Source organism: Geospiza fortis, unplaced genomic scaffold, assembly GCF_000277835.1.
Source record: "Geospiza fortis unplaced genomic scaffold, GeoFor_1.0 scaffold409, whole genome shotgun sequence".
Classification (NCBI taxonomy): Eukaryota; Metazoa; Chordata; class Aves; order Passeriformes; family Thraupidae; genus Geospiza; species Geospiza fortis.
Window position 1 is genome coordinate 75,692 of NW_005054553.1, and position 18,613 is coordinate 94,304.

Genomic DNA, 18,613 nt, shown 5'->3' on the forward strand with positions numbered 1-18,613 from the left:
TGGGAAAAGCGGGAGAAGCTCCCACCGCTGTCAGAATCCCCCCCGAGCCGCTCCCTGCCGGGCGCCAGGAGCCAGGGGAGGACTCAGGCAGGGCCACCAAACTTTCCTGGGCCGAACGAACGCAGGAGCTGGGAGCAAAGAGGTTAAAAAATGACAGATTTTCCAGCAGCTCGCTCGGGGTTGGTTTTTAGGGCTGTTTTGCAGCGGTTCTCTGTGCGGTGTTACAGGTCCTGCTGCATCCTCCAGCAGGACACACACAACACCCGTGAAGGGAGGGAGGGAACTGTGAGAAATACCCTGCAGAAATTGAGAAATGCCCAACCTCGGCTGCTCTGCCTGCAGGAAACTCGCGGAGAAAAGCTCTTGGAGGGAGCTGCACTCTCAGCTCAGGGAGCTGTCCCACTGCTGAGGGGCACGGGTGGAGTTTGTGCCGGTCCGTCGTGGTCAGCTCATGGCAAAAACCCCTCCTGACAGAGCCCTCCTCTCCTCAGACAGCTGGGGAGCAGCTTAAATCAACAGAAAGAGTGCAAGTGTTGGGTTAGTGATAATGCACCACCAGCCAGGATGCATTTCTTGCTCTGATGGGTTGTAAATCACTGGCTCAGCTCACCTATACCTATCTCGTTCTAGCAGCTACATATGCAGTCATTACCTCAGACTAGGAAAAAATTAGTCTGGGAAAGCAAACAACATAATTAATACTATTCACAGGGGGAGATAGAGATGGATTAGTCACTTTTGGGCTGTTCACTGTGTCAGGATGTTCGTTTTTCATTAAGGAAATGAAATTTATCTGATCTTGCCTCGGTGCTGATAGGCAGTAAACTATAGGTACATGGAGAGTTATTGGTTTGGAATCCAGATCCCTGGCCTCTCTGGGTTGTGCTTTAACTATCAGCAATCTATCAAATCACACCAGGACTGGCTTCCTGCTCTGCCTGCCTTCCTTCTTGCTTATAAATTCTCTGTTTCAAAGAATTCTGCAAGAGACAAACACGTACGTGAGTCCTAGCCGAGAGTTAATTGGGATTTTTATTTATTCCTGCAGTGCCCAGGGTTCCTGGGTGGGGCTCTGGTGGAAGGTGTCCCTGATGATCCTTAAGGTCCCTTTGAACCCAAACCATCCTGTGATTCCCTGCAGGGACTCCTTGCTGAGAATAACAATTCCTTTTTCTTGTAAATCCACATTTTGCCCGAACTCCGCTTCTGGAGCGAACTAATGAGTTAAGCCTTTATGGAAATGGAGACCTGGGTATTTTAATGCTGGGCCTCCCATTTCCAAGCCTATCTCCCAGGGAATATGGGAATGAAGGCCTGAACTGTGAGTACAAGCTGGGGAACTCATTACTTTCCTGTGGGAAAAATGAGAAGTAACAGGAGCCAACCCTTCTTGAGGGCAGTTCCCAAAGCATTTGCAATACTTGAGGTTATTGATTTCCTTACATAAGGCAGGGCTCCTGCAGTGTCACAACAATGCCATCGGATCATTACCAAATGATTTTGCCTCATAAGCAAATGAGGAAAGGATTAATTATAGCAACACCAACCCAAAAGCCCCCCAACCACAGCCTCAATTAGAGAAAGGCTCAATTCTTCGTGGGATTCCTGCCAGTGCATTTGCACCACGTTCAGTTTGAGCTTCCCAAGATACATAATTTCACTGCAGAAAGGACTTGTTTTTTCACAGGCATGTGTTTGGAGCCTTGTTGTGTAGTCATTTTGTTGAAACGTGGCACTTTGGAAGGAAAATAAGATCTCTCCTTCAAACTATGTCAGAGAAACAGAATTTCATTTACATTTTCATAAAATCCCCATCACAAGGGATGTATTCAAATATTTCACAATAGGCTTAGGTATAAGTTTTATGTTCTTTCTTTCACCTCTCAGGAACTCTGGACACTGTTGGTGTAGGATTACTGTGTTTGTCATGATCTTCCCATTCTATTTTTACATATAAAAACAGTTTTATTCAGGACTTGTCTATATCCCTCTATAAAAGCAAGAAGTAAAATGATTTATATTAACGCTCTCCCAAATAAATTCATTTATGTTATTGCTTGACTCATTGCAAAGATCCCATTTCTATTGTATAATTCCTTTGTTTTTCATTGCTGTTAAAAGCTTTGCACCCTGTTCAGTGTTTCCATCACCTCCTTGCTCCAGGATGTTACTTTTCATGTGGGACAGTGAAACCCTGGCAGATTTAAAAAATATATAAGGTTTAGATTAATGCTTTACATTTATGTGGATGTACAATTTTTACTGGGGGAGGCATTTTGATACTAGAAAACAATATTCCCAATATATTAAGGGGATATTATTATATAAATATATATATTTATTATTATATAAATATATATATTTATATATTAATATATATCAATATATAAGTATTAATATATTAATGGTGCAGAATGTGATGTTTCTGAACAAACCCCAGATTTACCAGGCAGCAAACCCAAAGGAAAAGTTTTAATCTCAGTCCCACTTGACTTTCTGGAAGATTATTTTTTTGGCTTTTGGTTGCTTGGCTTTTGGAGGTTTTCTCCAGATGCTTTGCTAGAATGCTGCTGATGTTGAAAATACAATTTTTATGTTTTATTAATAGCTGGAATAGAAGTATTGAACAATTGGAGGTTATTGAATCCAGGTTTTTCCACACAGCACTGCAATTTTTAATGATGCCCAAGGACTCCTGACAGAGCCTCATGACTGTGTTGTGGAGCCTCTGCCAAGAGGACATCCCAAACCAGCCCATCCCAACACTCTGCAGGACACCAATGGGATCAGCCCTGTCCATGCAGGTTCTGGAGGAGGAAAAACCTCTGTGATCAAAACTCTTGTGAAGGGACTGGAATTTTTCTGTCCTTAGCATGGCAGGTATGGATCCTGCCCATAAGGAGGCTCAGAGCAGCTTTAACTCCTCCTTGAACTCACCAGCTCCTCCTCGTTTCACTCCTCACCCATGCTCTGCCTCACAGAACGTCCCCCAGGGCCAGGGGAGTTTGGCAGCTGAGGAAACACACCTTGCTTCCGTTTGGAAAGCTCATTAAAGTGCATTTTTTGGCAGTCTATTCACGAGCTCCTACCTATGGCCAGCAGAACATCCTGTCCTCAGACACAGGACAAAAAAACAAAGCGGGGAGATTTTCAAGTTCTTCAAAACCAGGCAAAACCTCAGAGTCACACAATGCCCAGTAAAATTGAAGAATTATAGAGTCAAAGAATGGTTTGGATTGGAAAAGAACTTAAAAATCATCTTGTTCCAGCCCCCTGCCATGGGCAGGGAACCTTCCCTCGAGCCCCATGCAGGCTGGCCTTGAACACATTGAAAATCTCCATGAGTGCAAGGGCTCTCCACAGCCCTGACTGCAGAAACCCAAATTTATGCCAGAGGTTGCACAAGAAGCTTTAACATAAGTGCCAAGGGCTGGTCAGAGAAGTTTTTTTCTAGAGTATTACTCAAGAGAGCTTTGAATTAAAAAATAGCCACAAGGCAAAAGCCCATTCTGCTGCTATTTTCCAGTTACAACCTCAGGTTAGACGTTAATGGTAGCTGGAAGTCTGTATCCACAATATCCACCAGTCTTCAGCTGGAAATTATTTACTTCCAAGAAGCATTTACTTTCTTGTCTCACTCTGGTGGGAAAATAACAGAGCCTATCCAAGGGCAGAGCCAGCCTTGCAGCCAGAAAACCCTTAACATTTGCACACACAGCTTGCAATGCACAGGAGTAAATTATGATTCCACAGAGATTTAAGGGGTTTTTTTTAAAACCATCTGCATTAATAACTCTGTGTGTGAGTGCAGACAGTGAAGGCTCAAATACTTAAACCAGGGAGCTTCTTATTAATCCTGACTGCCACCTCCCCACCCTTTCTGGCCATGCCCATAGTGAGGGAGCTCAGCTCCAGGCTCTGACACCTCTGTGGACATCCACACCCTCAGGAAAACCTCCCAGCCCCAGGAAGCCTCTGACTCATCCTAAAACTGAAGCACAGGTGCCCAGAGCAGCTGTGGAGCCCCTGGATCCCTGGCAGTGCCCAAGGCCAGGTTGGACACTGGGGCTGGAGCAGCCTGGGACAGTGGGAGGTGTCCCTGCCATGGCAGGGGTGGCACTGGGTGATTTTTAAGGTCCACTCAACCCAAACCATTCCGGTGATGCCTTGTGCAGGCTGCCCCAGAGCAGGGCTAAAGAATAAAGCAGGGATTCATTCAAAGCATCTCCTCCATGGATCCACCTTGGGCAGCACCAGAGCCCAGCCAGGGCTGCACCCAAGATGAACCAAAATGGCCCCAAAATGCACGGCCGGGCACGGGGTCTGTCCCTGGGATCAGTTCTGCTCCATTTGCACCTTGCAGTTCATTGTCCCATTCCAGCTTTAGCCCAGGCAGTCCCACCCTGCTTGTTTTTCTCTCTCCAGCCCACGGTGTTTGTGCTCCTGGGCTGAGATTTGGATCATTTGTCCTTGGTGCCCAGCTGGAGCAGGAATTGTTTTGTCTCCCTGCTCTGTGCACAGAGCTCACCATCCCATCATGTGAAGCCCAGACCCACACACTAAAGCACAGAATGTGAAAAATAGAAAAGCTCCAACCTGTGGCATCACTGGGATTTTATGAGTTTGGGGTACAAATATAAATCTAAATGTGAACATTTCCATTTGGCTTTGAGGCCTGATCCTCATGTGCCCCGTGGCTAAAGGAGGCGAGAGACAGTTTGGGTGGGGAGAGGCTCTTCAACAAACCCTTGGATACAGTTCCACAACCCATCACAGAAACTGCCTCAATCTTGACTTAATTTCATTTAATTTGATTTCATACCCTTTGACTTGCGTTGGGTCTTTAGATTCAGCTGTGCCTTCAGGAGGAGCCGTCCCAGGTCTGGTTGCCACTGCCACAGCAGTGATGGCTTCTCAGAGACAAACACTGGGGATCAGAGCTTTGTACAGCTGGTCTGGATTATCCCACTTTCCTCTCCTATCTAGAGACTGTTGGAGGCTGACCTGAGGGAGACAACATGCACAGGATTTTTTTGGGGGACTCTCTGGAGCAGAACACTGGGGCTTGTTTCCTGATGACAGCAAAGTGCTGGCATTTGTGCTGATTTCTCAAAAACAAAACAAAACAAAGCAAAAACAACAACCAAAAACCCAAAGAAAGAAAATAAAACCAAATAAAAACACCCAAAACCCCCCAGAAAACCTCCAAAACACTTCTGGACAAGAAAACAATGATGTGCAGATTGAAAGGGTGAAACAGGAGGCTGAGGGAAGGAATGGCATGATGAGAGCCTGCACGAGAGCATCGTTAATTCAATGCTCTAATCAACTGTTCTGCAGTGCTTTATCACAACCATCCCTGCTTCAGCCTCTCCAGCTCAGAGCACTTTGCAGCATTGCAGGAAATCCTCTGCTTTTTTGCTTCCCATTTAAAAAAAATAATCTCATTGTGTCTTGTCAATACAGACAACTTTGTCAATGAAAGCAGAGGAGAAATTATCATGTAATTTTGTATTTGTCATAATCAAGAGCAGGGGTTCATTAGAACAATGAGCAATTGTCAAATTATTTCTCAGAGCAGTTATTTGGAGAATGAGAGATGGGTATTTCCTACCTTCCTGCTTTTTCTCCCACCATCTCCTGCAGACACAGAGCCTGCAGTTTCTATCAGCCTGCCAGATCAATTTCCCATTCCTGAAAAGGAGCATTTGTGTTAAATGATTGTAATTAAGAAGCTCCTTAGAGCTCAATAGCTGTCTGGACAGGCAGAGGTAATTCCCCATCAATTTCCATGGGGCCAGGTTTCCACGGGAAGATCTCCAAAAGGCAGTGCCTGCTTTGGAAGTGCAGCTTCCCTGGGCTTCTTGGAGAATCTTAGAGTGGAATCTTGGAATCAGTAAGGTTGGAAAAGACCTCGAAAATCATTGTGTCCAAGCTGTGACTGGTCTGCACCTTGTCCCCAGCCCAGAGCACTCAGTGCCACCTCCAGGGCACACCTGCAGGGATGGGCACTGCAAAGCTCCCTGGGCAGCCCCTGCCAAGGCCTGAGCTCCCTTTCCACGGGCAAATTCATGCTGCTGTCCACCCTGAGCCTCCCCAGGCACAGCTTGAAGCCATTTTCCCTTTTTCTGTCCCTGTTCCCCGGGAGAAGTGACCAACATCCCCCCAGCCTCCCCCTGCGGTCAGGGAAGCAATGAGCAATGAGGTCAATGAGAAGAGCAGGGCAACTCCAAAGGGAAACTCCAAAAACTGATTTTATTCCATCAAAGACCTCAGGATGCTTCTAGAGATGCCACAGTTTGGTGCCTCAAGTTTCATGGGATGCCTCTCTAGTAATTAAATCAACATCCCTAGGTGCAGGAGGTGTGGGAGATGAATCCCTGTCTCCAGAGCTCCCTCACAGAACTGTGCCCGCTGAACTTCCTTGTGCTGTCCTGCATCATTCCCCTCCTGCCTGGCTTATAAAAATACCGAGTTTAGGTACAAGTCAGGCTTATTTTTATGTCACATTGCTCCTGACACTCTCCAGCTGCAGCCTGAGGTGGCTCAGGGCCCCCTGGTCCCAGAGGTGGCCTTGGACTCAGAGCTGGAACCAACAGCAGGGGCAGGGAGGACACAGGTGGGCAAGGAAATGGAAAGAGGCATTTTTAATTAATTAAAACCAGAGGCTGTTTAATGATCTCAGGATTGCCATCAACTGCAGCAGGCTGTGGATCAGTGGGAAAGGAAGTTTCAAGGAAAGGAAATTTAAGGAAATTTCAAGGAAAGGAAAGGAAAGAAAGGAAAGGAAATTCAGAGGAAAGGAAAGGAAAGGAAATTCAGAGGAAAGGAAAGGGAAAGGAAAGGAAAGGAAAGGAAAGGAAAGGAAAGGAAAGGAAAGGAAAGGAAAGGAAAGGAAAGGAAAGGAAAGGAAAGGAAAGGAAAGGAAAGGAAAGGAAAGGAAAGGAAAGGAAAGGAAAGGAAAGGAAAGGAAAGGAAAGGAAAGGAAAGGAAAGGAAAGGAAAGGAAAGGAAAGGAAAGGAAAGGAAAGGAAAGGAAAGGAAAGGAAAGGAAAGGAAAGGAAAGGAAGCTGTGCCAGTTTTGGTGTGTTCTCCTCAGTGTGCTGCTGGCTTTGTCTGGTACAAGTGCAGGACAGCAGAGCTGTTAGATGAGAAGTAAATAAAATATCTCATTTAGTTCTCCACCGAATGGGAGCTGGGGATTATCAAACCTTCACCCAGCAGCCCTTGTAGAGGGGAGGAGGAGCAGGAGGCAGCTGGATCCCAGCCCATCAGTGCCACCAGTGTCCTGCAAGCTGGGCACATCCCACCCAGCCCACTGCCTCTCCAGCCATCTCCAAACCCAGGGCTGCTGTGGCTCTGCGCAGGAATCCCGATCCTGCAGGTGCTCCATCGTGTTCAATAGACCAGACACATGTTTGTCTCAGCTGAGTGTCCCACAGGGATGTGAGCAAGCCTTGGGAAGCTGCTGGGCTCTATCCACGAGGCATGATTACATTAAAGCAGAAAGTGCACCCCAAGCCTTCCACGATTACAAACAAAGCAGTGTTAATCCACCTCCCCCAAACACACCAAAATTACCACTAAAACCTGCAAGAGAAACCAGCAGAACATTGTAGTGGCCAAGAAAATGTTACATCAATATCTGGAATATTCTAGTGATGGTGACTGCAATCATTGTGGTGACTGCAATTGTGTTGGACATTTACAATGTAATTTTTCTTTTTTTTTCTTGGTAAAGATTGACTTACTCTAGATGTTTTCCACACATTCACCACCACTAAACTTTTCCTTAAAACAGGACTTAAAGATTTAAGGGTGACCCTAAACTTCTGCTGCAGTTCCAGATTCTGGGTCTGGCTGAGTTCTTCATTTCTAGCCAGAGGATGGAAAGATATATCAAAATATAAGGTGGTTAAAATTTGAAAGGGGTGGGAAGGAGAAGAGCTTGAGAGAGAAGGGAAAATGACATTAAAACAAAAAAGGCCCTAAAATTGGATCACAAAGGCTCCCATTCCACAGCTCTGGGATGGCTCCCTGGAATTTAGGTGACCTGCAACATCTGGGTGTTGCTGATCATTATTTTCTACCCCTTGCAAGCGGCAAATTTGTGGTTTAAGCTACAACAGTGAATTCACTGACCCAATACTACCAGAGTATTTGCCTTCTGGATACACAGAAAATATTTTTCCTCAAATAATTATTTTTAATAAACTCTCCAGAAAAGGAGAACCCTCTGTGTATAAGCAGCAAATGCCTGGTATTGACACCCTGCATTCCAGCAGTGTTTGCTGCAGGAAAGAGTTTTGCTCTTCCATGGACTAAGACACAAGGACAGCAGATATGAAGCCAATTTACCTCCAGAACTTCAGCAGAAATATTATATAAAGTCAAAGAAAAAAAAAATAATATAATGTTTGCAAAGAGCAGAACTCATGGTTTGTTTGTTGTTTTGTTTTTAATTCCAGCTGCTTTCAGAAGCCAGGCTGGTGTGTTTGGGCACAACTCAAATATTAGAAGAGAATTTTAAGCAGGAAAATCAGGTAGGGCCTTGGAATTACAGCAGAGAAAAGATTTATGATATTACCATGAGCAGAAATAATAATAACAAAAGAAAGTGGAGGAAGCCTTGCAGGAAGTGCTCAGGAATAGTAAAACCCACCAAAGCTGCTACAGAAATAGAATCACAGAAAATATGAGATCTGCTAAATGCATTTTAGTCAAAGAGCATTAAAGTCTCTCCCTTCACTTCAAGGGGTTTCATATCAGACCTTAAATGTAAATTTATTTTAAACAGGCTGGTATGTAGGGGAGAGAGGTCTGACATGCAGCTTCCATTCCTTCAGGCTGCCGTCAGAAATATTTGTACAATCCAGCCTCAGGTTTGCTCCTATTTTGCTTTTTTGGTGTAAAAGCAGAGCCAGGGAAGGTGATCCAACAGCAAATCCCAGAAACCTCTACAAATACCCCAAATCCTTTCCCACTGTGACGATTTTAGATGGAGCTTCTCGCATTTGGCCACCGCACCAGCACATGGCCCTCCCATGGGGGTTTTGCAGCTCCCCAGGATTAAAGAACCCATTTCCAACAGAGGTGGATGTGCATCAACACAAACGTTTGCTGCAGCCTGAGCGTTCCTGCAGGATCTTTAATTAAAACCAACCTGCCTTAGGTCCAAAGCATGGATTTGGGAGTAAATATGAAGACAGATTTCAAAGCAGCTTATTTTAAAATTAATGGCTGTTGGCACCTGCGTGGAACGTCAGTCAAGAGCGGTCGAGGTGAGCGCAGCTGAAATGGTGAAATAAAAATATTAAGCCATCTGTTATGTTTTACATGTTATTTTTAGAAATGCAGAATAAAGACAGAGTTATTCCTACTTCCCCTTAATGAAGTTTTCCAGAAATAAGCCGTGCACTAATGGGCCCTTGACAATTTATGGCAGCAACCCGTCCATAAAAAGCCCATTAAAAGGCCAAGTGATGTTCAAACCACCAAATGTGTAGGCAGGGCCACCCCATAATTTTCAAGACAAAAACCAGCCCAGGAGTTGGGCTGTGCAATTGGAAAACAGTGGTATCTGAAATGGCAAGAAAAATCTTCATTTTGTTCTCGAAAACAATGCCTCAGGCACCCTCCTTATGAGCAGAAGGGGGAGAAAAATCCAACTTCACTGTTTGCAAATTACACAGAGGAAGGACTTGAAATTTCCACAACAATTTCTGGCTTCAGGTGAATTTCTCATTCCAGTGAAATCTGAAGTTGAGTAAGGCTGGACCCAAAGCACACATTCCACATTTCATCACAGTCACAGTCTAAAAACTGCATTTTTGTGAGTTGACCTCAGATGAATTGAACATCATTAGTGAAGATGAATCACCAGGAAAAACCACAAGCAAAAAAACCAAAAAAACCCAAGAACACAGAACCCCACATACAAAAAAAGAAAAAAAAATTAAATTTCTCCAGTTCTAAATGTAATTATCAAAGCCACACTCAGTAAATTAGAATTAGCACTTCTGCTCAATCTCACACACCAGTATGGGAGGCAAAAAGGGGGGGATTGGTGTAGTTTGATGCAGCTGGATGAACATGAATCAATGATTAGTAGAGAGGTCAAAATTAGAACTGTTAGAACTAAAAATTTAAAACGTTTCTCTCTCCAAATAGAAATGTTCATAAAATTAATTGGAAGTGTTCAAGTGCTTTACCTTTATACCGTCTGTGATTCTTTCCCCTGAGCCAATAATCAAGGATTTAATTATGTACAAGGACATAATCTCGTGTGTCTTCCCAGCTGCCAGGATTTTGGTGCATGTGGGAAGACTCTTGTCCAGTGTGTGTGCATTTATTACCCTAATTTAACACCTATCATGGATCTTAAATTAGCTCAGGAGAAAAAAAAAATTACGAATATAAGAATTATTATGTAATTTCACAGAATCATAGAAAAATAAATTAGGAGTTCTGGAGTCCTTCACAGGTGCCAAGAAGAGGGAATAATCCCATTTCTCAGCCATTTGTCCCCAAAACATCCCAGTGCATGTTCATCCTTCACTGCTGGAGGGTTGCACAGCTGATCCACACAAAGCTGGATCTTTGTGGAACTCCCAGATTTATCCCAGGGTGGTTCCCAGCCTGGATTGATGCATGGGCTGCTCTTTGCCAGCTGCAGGATTTGGTGGGGTTTTTTCTTGAACTTCATGAGGCTCCTGACAGCCAATTTTTTTTTGGCTGAGTGGCATCCCTGTGTGTGTGTGGTGGTGTTCACAGGGCTCCCAGGATGAGGGAAGAGATGAGAATCTGACTCCATGTTTCAGAAAGCTGATTTATTATTTTATGATATATATTATATTAAAAGAAAATTATATACTAAAACTATACTAAAAGAATAAAAGAAAGGATTTCACCTTTTCAGAAGGCTTGAAAGGAATAGAAAGGAATGGAATGATAATAAAATCTTGTGACTGACCAGAGAGTCCAAGACAGCTGGACTGTGATTGGCCATTAATTAAAAACAACCACATGAGACCAATCACAGATGCACCTGTTGCATTCCACAGCAGCAGATAGTTATTGTTTTTCTTTTCCTCTGAGGCTTCTCAGCTTCTCAGGAGGAAAAAATCCTGTCAGAAGGGTTTTTCATAAAATATATCTGTGACATGCATCCTCTGCTCCTCCCAGTCCGGGTCAGCTGGAGGCTGAGGTTCCTTTGGTGCCCCAAAATGGGCACCAGGAGCTGTGAGGTTTGAACCTGCAAACCCTTCAAAGGCCAAGCCCATTTCCCACTCCTCCTCACAGTCCATCCATCCATCCATCCATCCATCCATCCATCCATCCATCCATCCATCCATCCATCCCTCCCTCCCTCCCTCCCTCCATCCACTCCATTTGTCCTTTTTTTGGCCAGCAAAAATGTGGGATAATGCTGAAAATCTTGCCAAAAGCTGGCTGCTCTGCCCTCACCCACAGATCCAGACATTTTGGGGTAAAAATCTGTCAGATTGGCCAGCCATGGATAAATTTATTGCCTGGAAAGGCAATAAATTGTGGGATCCCCATCCCTGGAGGTGCCCAAAGCCGGGTTGGATTATTTTCTTGGAGCAGCCTGGGACAGTGGAAGGTGTCCCTGCCCATGGCAGAGGTGGAACTGGATGAGATTTAAGGTCCCCTCCATCCCAAAATATTCCATAATTCTGCATTCTACAGTTCTAAATCCAAACTGGCTGTTCCTGACCGTGTTCTTGTATTTCATCTTTCAGGAAAATAGCTTTTTTTTTAGAATATATTCACTAGTTTTCCCAAGGAGTTAAGGAAAGTTAATCAGCCTGTTGTTCCCTAAACCCACCTTCTTATTTTCCTTAAAAGGACAATAAATCATTTCCCTGTTACAGCCATAGGGGAATTGTTTATGTAGTTTGGTTTTAAATGTTCGTTATTTTAATCTTCAGATTTCATAATTCCTTCCACTTGGAACATCCTTTGGTCTCTTGGTGCTAACTTGGCTGATTCTCAGGGTATAACTTGATTTTCTGTGTGAACAGTCCATCACTGGATGATTTCTTGGCAGTCTTTTTCAGATTTGTGTCACATTTCTGGAAGGTTTCTATTTCATTTCTAAAGCCTTCTCATGCAGAAAGTAGGTGCACAGCATCCCAGCCCAGGAATGGGTTTGGAATTTTCCTTTGTGAAGTCTTATATTTATGAAATCCCTGCCCTCACTAAATATTTTAATTCTATCCTCTCCATGTGCACCTGCACTGGAATAGGGGTAATTTGAGAAAATTTCAGGTCATTTGCAACAAAATATTTTAATATTGTCAATAAAAATAAAATATAATATTGATATATTTAATATAAACATATTTTGATATAAAACTATTTTAATAATATAGTCAATAAAATATTTTAATCATCAATTGGCAAATATTTAAATATTGTCAATAAAAATAAAGTATTTATATATTTTAATATAAAACTATTTTAATAATATAGTCAATAAAATATTTTAATAATTCAATTGGCAAATACATTAATATTGTCAATAAAAATAAAATATAATATCAATATATTTTAATATAAAAATATTTTGTTTTATAGTCAATAAAATATTTTAATCACTCAATTGGCAAATACTTTAATATTGACAATAAAAATAAAAATATATTTTAATATAAAATATTTAAATAATGTTGTCAATAAAATATTTTAATCATTCAATTGGCAAATATTTGTTGTGTGAGCAGCTCTGCACTGGCAGAGCCCACAGAGAACACACAATTCTCCAGGAATTTTGCTTTAGTGACTTCTGAGCCCTCCTTGTTTGCTTCTGATATTTCCAAGTGGATATTTTTGATCTCAGCCAAACATAAAAGGTGGCGGCTGCTTTTGAAGTGACTGAGAGTTTCCCAACTCATTTCAGTGGGAATAAATTGAAACCCTTAATTACATTTTGTCATCTCTATCAATCTTTGTGGAAGAACTTCAGCGCAGTGGTATTTTCCTCATAGGCATATCCTTGTGGGATAATAATTGAAAATGTGAATTAACTGCATTAACTATCACATAATCAGGGTTTTTTTTTCTAACACAGTCAAATTTCTGATTGACTTACACTGCTACAGCAGTGACTTGAATTAAACAGCTGCCATTTTGCCATTAAAAGCAGAGCAAGAGGATTACAGGGAATTCTGAAACAAATAAATCCTTGCTCCACTCTGCTTTTGTACAAACTGTTTTCTCCAGTTTCTCTCTCAGCTTCATGACTACAGACATCTCTAGACTGAGCCCAAAGGCATCAGAGCTGTTTCAGGTGCTGAAATAAACTAAATATTCATTATTTACTCCCCCTCAAGTGGCTGATCTTTGCCTCACCTTCTTTTCCCTCTGCTTCTTATATCTGTAGCAAAATAAAAAGAAAATAAAAGAAAAAAAAAATCTTTTTTTCCATTCAGTTTTTCAAGGCTGCTGAATAAAACTTTTTATCCCCACTGTGCCTCTGAGAATGTGCCACAGTTATCCGCCACACTTGGATGGATTTCCCACACCCCTCCTGAAGGTGTTCTTCCCTTTTCCTCAAGAAATATGAATGGCAAACCTCAGGCTTATAATTGTGTATATCAGGCTTATTATTATGTATGTTGACAAATGGGAGAATTATCCTGTTTTGATGAGCAGGCAAATTTTAATTTGCTCAGATTAGAAGGGAGTAAATTCCATTCTTTAGCACAAACCCTCACCTGCTCTGGAATGGTTGTTGTTTCCTCACTGGATAGATATTCTGTCTCCTACTGGAATGATACATTTTGTCCTCAAAATACGAGGACAAAAATATTTTGTCCTCTAAATATGAGGCTGAGGAGCTAAGAAGTGCTGAAAACCCTTCAGAACACAAACCACAGGCTGGCAGAAAATGCCATTTTCTAAACAAAAACAAAAAGCAATTAACCCTAATTAACCTGTGCCCCTTCTACAGGCAAAGGGCCAAGATGAAAGAACAGAGTCCTTACTAAAAAATAAACACAAGGAGAGTTTATTTTAGGGAAGAAACCTGTGGCATCAGGACAGGGACCTGGAGGGTGACGCTGCAGGGCTCTGTTTATCCTCCCTCACATCCATCAAAGTCTCGGAGCCCTCAGTGGATTCGCATCCTCTGCAAAATCAAATCATGGTTCTCTGCTAATTTCCAGCATTTTGAACTCTTGAGCAGCATCTCAAAAAGGAGCTTTTCTCCTGCCTCTAGCAACTCCCACAGAAAGAGGAACATTTGGAGCTTAGCACGGCTCCAGAAGATGCAGCACACGGCATCTCTCAGCTCCACAGCCCTGACAGGGCCAGCAAAAGAAGATCTGATGGAAAGAGATGCAAGAAGAATTCCATGGCCAGCTCCTGTAAATAGTCCCCCGTTTGCACCAAGCAGGATTCTCATGCTTAGCACCCAGTTATCCACGTTTTTATCAGGTCACTGGATGAAATCCTTGGGCTGCAGCAGGCTCATTGCACACACCCAGAGATGCACATTTTGCCTGGCACAGTTATCCCCTAATCTGAATAACCCGAATTAAAGCACTTTGTCCTTTTAGCTGTCACAAACTGAGGCTGTTCACCTTTCTGGTGGGATTCAGGGCTCCATCCCACGGTCACTCTGCTCATGGAGCAGCTCCTGCCTCTCCATGCTGCTGCAGCATTACATAACCAGCCCTGAGCAAAAGCTGGAGCAAAACCCAGCCCAAAAGCCCAGCTCAAGAGCCCAGCTCAGCCCAGCCACATCCAGGTGTCCCCTGGGAGAGAGGGACAAGCTCAGAGCTGACCAATTCCCCCTGGAATTGCGACGCTGGGATGGAGAGAGGAGGGATTGATGTGCAAAGAGCAGAGCCCAGGGGGATGCAGCACCTTTGTAATCCTGCTCATATTCCAGGGAAGGGTTTCAGTCTCTCCTTCAGTAGGGGTGTGAATTTCTCCCAGGGTGCTTGAACAGGGATTAATAGAAAACATTAATTGAGCAGCAAAACTTATTATTTATTCAAATCCCACTATTCAACAGGCACATAAGGCCTTCAGTTCTGGGCATACAGAGCATGGAACAAATGCAGTGCAAAAACTTCATTTTTACCCAAAATTCAGTGTGGTGCTGTTGCCTGGAGAATTATTCCTACCAAGAGGAAGGATGGATTTTCCACATCCCTCCTGAAGGTGCTCCCTTTTCCTCAGGATATATTAATGATAAAGCTCAGGCTTATAAAAGTATGTTAACAAATGTGTGAACCATCCTGTACTGAGGACTAGGCAAATTTTAATTTGCTCAGATTAGAAGGGAGTAAATTCCATTCTTTAGCACAAACCCTCACCTGCTCTGGAATGGTTGTTGTTTCCTCACTGGATAGATATTCTGTCTCCTACTGGAATGATACATTTTGTCCTCAAAATATTCCAGACACAGGAAAACACTCACAGCAACACTGCTGTGCAACTTTCAGAGCCCGAGTTAGCAATTCTCTACAAGAAAATGTCCCACCTTTAACTCACCCCAGGATTCAGTGTCTGCCTTGAAACAAAGCAGCAGAATTCATTTGGAAAAATGTTCAGTAAGGCATTGCCTCAGCAGCTCCCAAAAGCCACAAAATACAAGTTACAGGATGGAGTTTTAAATACAACAAGTTGTGTTTAAGGTAAATTTAAGGGCATCACAATGTACATAACCAAGAGCATGAACATTTTAACACAGGACACAGTAGATCACAGAATTATAAAATCACAGAATCCCAGCACGGTTTGGGTGGGAAAGGAACCTTAAAGCCCACCCAGGGCCACCCCTGCCATGGCAGGGACACCTCCCACTGTCGCCAGGCTGCTCCAGCCCCAGTGTCCAGCCTGGCCTTGGGCACTGCCAGGGATCCAGGGGCAGCCCCAGCTGCTCTGGGAATTCAATCCCAGCCCTGCCCACCCTGCCAGGGAGCAATTCCTCATTGCCAATATCTGATCTGAACCTGCTCATTCAGTTTGAAGCCATTCCCTGCGTCCTGTCACTCCAGGCCATCATGAAAAGCAACTCTCCATCTTTCTCTCTCTCTCTATCCCTTCATCATCTTAAGATGATTGCAAAGCTTTTGCCACAGAAGCAGTGGCAGCACAGAGAAAGAGGAGGGATGAAGTTGGGCATCTTCATCTTTGAGACACGTTGATGTGGCACTTGGGGACGTGGGTTTGTGGTGGCCTTGGCACTGGTGGGGAATGTTGGGCTGGGTGATCTTGATCATCTTTTCTAACCCAAAGGAATCTGAGTTTCCAGGTGTGTGCAAACACCAGGGACTTTGGAAAGGGCCTGGAATCCAAGCCATGCTTAGAATCACTCATGAAAATGTTCTAAGTGGGATGATGTCAATCCATTGAACAAATCTGATTATTCCCAGAATTCCCAAAGCTTGGAAGAGGCCTTCAAGATCATCGAGTCCAACCCAGCCCCAACACCTCAACCTTATTCCCCTTTATTTCCTGTATTTTTACATCAGCGCAGCCAACAGCTGAGATGATCAGGATAAGGAGTTCCTGGTGCAATCCTGACACAGAAAGTTCATCCTGTGCTTTCCCAGACATGTTTTGCACAGGGAAGGACCCAACACAAGTGCCAGGTAGTGACAGGAGAGGAGAGGAGCAAGGTGCTGATACACTGGGCATTGAAAATAGATCACTGCCCTAAAAGAATCAGAAAATCAAATCTCTTGTGAGCAATTGGAAGAATCCCACAGATTCCAGGAGCTGTCAGTTGTAGGGATTTGGGGGAATTTTGTAGAAAACCGCAGCAGCTGGGGAAAGCTGTCCCCCGGAGAAAGGGCACATCCAGGGGAATCCATATCAAGTATTAAAAGATAAGAGATTAACTGAGCTAAGTGGAGAATTTCACACTGACCTCACAGGAAGCAAGCATACATTGCCATAACATTAAACATAATTTCTGAAGGAAATAGGGGTTAACACTGGAAGCCAAGAAACAAAGAGAAGTTCAGCCTGGAAGAGGCAACAGTAATAGCAAGGAATTAATCTTGAGGAGATCAGTAGCAAGAGGAAGGGCTGGGAGACTTTTATCCCACTTCTCAACAGAAAGGAAAGCTACAGGTGACATTTAGTAGGATAAAGAGTATTTTTTGGTGGATTTTTGCACTGGAAAGGGCTGTGGTGAGCAAGGAACTACTCAACCCAAGAGGGATGATCCTTCCCTATAACTGGATAGGATATAACATAAATCTTGATGTTCTTAAATCAATTAAACCTTAAGAACACACTAAAAACCAGTCTGAGACAGCCTCAAGTCTATCTGAGAATTCATGGAGGATGAGGGAAATTCCAGCAGGCTGGAGAGACCATATGTGGTGCCTGTCTTGAACGTGAAGGATGTTTGGCAGAAAAAGGAAAAGAAACTGGTGAGTTATGGACCACTCACCTTAAATTAAGCTCTTTAAAAACATAAAAACTGCTTTAAGCACCAGGAAATAAAAGCCAAAATGGCTTTATCAACAGCACATTGCATCAAAGCTGCCTCATTTCATTCCACAGTAGATCAACACGGGCTAAGAAAGAAGCTGAGGAGGGTCATATATTTTGATTTTATTAAGATGTTATACCATCTGCCACAGTGTTCTAATCAGGAAGCAGGGAAATCTGGTCCAGGAGAAATTACCTTCTCATGGCTACAAAATTAATTGTAAAACATGCCAAGGAGGAGTTACCAGGGGTGCAGTGACAGCATGGAAGGATGTGACCAGTTGGGTCTGTGGCGTGCCCAATTCTGTCAGATAAAATAATGGGTTTGTATTTTAGAGGGTAAGTTTAGCATCCAAAATGATCTCAACAAAATGAGGAAAAGGTCTGAAAAACCAGGCTCAACTCTAACAGCCACACAGACTATTGCTCTAAAACAGGGCTAATTGGCTACAAACACAAATAACAAAAAACCAAGAATAATTGGCTACAATAACAAAGGACTGGAAACAGGCAGAGAACAAAATTCCCAAACATGCTCTAGATCTCACATATTCCACCCTGGAATGTGTGAATCAGGCCCAGGAGAAGCAGAGCATCCCACTCCTGAGAACAAGGATCCAACACCTGCCTTTCTTCGTGCCTGATGACTCCTCACCACCACAGAGCCTCCGCTTTAAATTCTTCCAAAATTGTTGGATGTTGCTTTGAGCCAAACCTCAAGGTGTTCAGCATTTCAGGAACACGGGGCAGATGTTTTATCAAGCTGCTGGTGGGTTCCAACAGCCTGGTTGTGTCTGCCAGGAGCAGATCCTGAGGGAGATGGAAACTTTTGGTGGACACATGAGAAGGAGAAGGAGAAGGAGAAGGAGAAGGAGAAGGAGAAGGAGAAGGAGAAAGAAGGAGAAGAGGTCCTTTCCCAAGGAAGGCCCCTGTCACTGAAGGGGTATCAGGGACAGACAAAAATGATACAGAAACTCCATCATCAGAAGGCATGAAGAGCACTTTATTATTAGAAATCAGTTCTTTTAGAAACAATGGTGGACCTTATATCTGATTGGCCTTTAGGAATCTTCTCTCACCTATTGGGCAAGGAGGGCCAACTCCTTCTTGTAAACATCTTTGACAAACAGAGATTC